General features: G+C 39.1%; 1 long non-coding RNA gene across 1 annotated transcript in view; it reads left to right on the top strand.

Annotated features, from left to right (window-relative positions):
* The first annotated feature begins 1,192 nt into the window (after window positions 1-1,192).
* Window positions 1,193-2,463, top strand: part of LOC108510200 — a 13,120-nt gene continuing 11,849 nt past the window's right edge. The window contains exons 1-2 of the long non-coding RNA XR_001878757.1: window positions 1,193-1,406; window positions 1,955-2,090. This is a non-coding gene — a long non-coding RNA (uncharacterized LOC108510200). The remainder of the gene's footprint in view (window positions 1,407-1,954; window positions 2,091-2,463) is intronic.

Raw genomic sequence — 2,463 nt, 5'->3', positions numbered from 1 at the left:
GATAGAAAGAAAGCCACTTTGATTTAATTTTTGGCAATACTGCTTTTAAAGAAGTTTAACCACTTGTTTAGAGGCCAGTTGAATAGGTTGCTTGGGGAGGCAGGAGAGGAAGGGAAGACCTCTAGTGCATGACATGGTTTTAGTTCATTAAACTGCGGAGTGTTTACATTTTTATTTGCTAAAGGCAGAAACAGCCCATCTCTTTCAGCTGAGAGCTGCATCCAGGAAAGTGTGTTGAAATACAAAAAGCACATAGCCAAGGAATGGCTTATGATGTTGCAGCAGAGTCATGTTTCTGGAAGACATTAGTGGGAGAATGTATTCTAAAATTTGTTAAGAAAAAGAAAGTTCTCACAGTTCAGAAGCATTTCCTGTAGTTCACATATGGCACATGGTTTTGTCAGGAGCTGTATTTCTCCCATAACCTGATAAGTCATTTTTGCTTTCTGGTGCAGAGGTCACAACAAAAGCTTTTGGCTTTATTGCCATCTCCTTGCATACCAACAGTAGTTCTTTAAGTGTCATATCACAAAACTGAAGTTTACACATGCTACTGAAGCAGGCAGGTGGAAATGAAGCACTGTGTATGTGCTGACACACTTTGGTGGGTACTGTCAGTTTTACTGAAAGCAGAGGTTCTTCATTCTGCTAGAAGTTTGTTTCATGACATCTCCAACACAGAGCAGAGTCTGAAATTTGCTGCAGGGCTTCAGAGATCCCTGTAACATTTTGGGGATGCTTGTGCCTGAGCTAGAGCATTTCATCCTCTCAGTTCTGGGAATGAAGTCAGCATCTAATTATAACCGAAAAAAAACCATAAAGTTGAACCTGTGACACTTATCTCCAGCCTCTAAAATCATGGAAGAGCTTTCACAGCTGACCATCTTTTGAATTAATGATAATTGGATTTAAATGTGATAATACTTGACTAATAGGATATCAGCAGATATCTGTGTCAGACACAAGGTGTGTAGATGGGGTAAATACTGATATTCACACTGGCGACAAGTGACGTCTTAAAATATTTACACTAAAGAGAAACTGTCGGGAGGGTCATTTTTTGAAAGGGCAATCTGAGGTGATGTTTTTGAAAAAACAAAGCACAGAACAGTGTTGACGTGCCTCAGGGTTATCTGAGGTGGGTCAGGATGGGGATGGGGAGCAAGCAAGCACAGCTTCAGCGGCACACAGGAAAGCTGCCAAATGCCAGGACCTTGCTCCTTTTCCTGCAGAAGGAGGTTCGGCCTTCAGAAGCTTAGGAAATCCCGCCACAAATGAAGAGAAATGGTTGTACTGAAATTCCAGATGAAACCTCAAATCTGTATACTGGCACAAACTAAACTGAGAAAAATGGACCAAAAAGATGTTCCTAGTGTTTCCCTTCACCTTCCCAGAAGCAAAGAAAGGTACATACAGCGCATATTCAGGCTTCCATTTGTCAAAGTGCTATCTAAACAAGACACTTAAAGCCCAGTATGGACTAAAATTCTCTGTTGCATAGTTGTAGTTGTTCACATCTGGACTCTGTGGTACTTTCAGCATAAGTTGCATACCCAAAAAAAAATGGTACTACTATACTGGAGAAGGAAGGAGAAAAAGAGGGAATGAGAATACCAGTGCCATCCCAGCTCCAGCAAGGAACTGTTTTTGCAAACAACCTTCATTGCTCCAAATTCATCCTAAAAGAGCTGGGACAGAGGTCTAAAAGACTTATTTCAGCAGCACATGCAGATTAAATGAGAAAAGATTCTGCTTTTGATTGCTCAGTCCCATTGTGAAGTCTTCAAATTAGTCCATCAGACAGTTATTAATTAGCATCACTCTAGAGGAAATATCTTTATTTAATAAAACAAAAAGGGCTTTGGTAATCCCCATTTTAGGTCAACAATCTAGACTAAACTTTTTGCTGAAGTTTTTTGTTGATAGTTTTTGTCTCTTTTTTTTAACTTCAAAGGTGCTCAAAGAGGACAGAATGGTTTAGTGAATTGGATCCAAGAGACATTTCACCATGCTTAAGGCAGATATTATCAACACGGATCATTTGTATTGGCAGGCCTTCAAAAGTTACTCTCTAACCAAGCTCAAATCAGGTGAGTCCCATGGAAAACTCCTACTTGATTCTGGCCATGGCTTCAAAGTGTGCAGCCACACAACCGAGAAGATGACTGTTAAATTTTAACTGACATTACAGGTTCTATTTGATCTATTAAACTTGAATAACCTCTGATTGGTAAATATGTATTTTTAAACATCTGCACATTAGCAAACACATGGAGGCTAATCAAAAAAGTTTCTCTCCCCTGGGGTTTGAATGTAGCTTTTTTAGTAAAAATTTGAATGGTTGCATCTTTAATATATTGTAAGAATTTTTTCTACATTGCTTCTACATCATGCTGGTGCATTTTAAAAAATTAGAAAATTTTACAAGTTAGTGAATTTCTTTCCTTCTCCTCTCCTCTTCCC

The sequence above is a fragment of the Lepidothrix coronata genome, unplaced genomic scaffold (assembly GCF_001604755.1).
Source record: "Lepidothrix coronata isolate B3197 unplaced genomic scaffold, Lepidothrix_coronata-1.0 Scaffold8, whole genome shotgun sequence".
NCBI lineage: Eukaryota > Metazoa > Chordata > Aves > Passeriformes > Pipridae > Lepidothrix > Lepidothrix coronata.
Note: the sequence above shows the minus strand (reverse complement) of the source record. Positions and strands in the feature narration are given on the sequence as shown.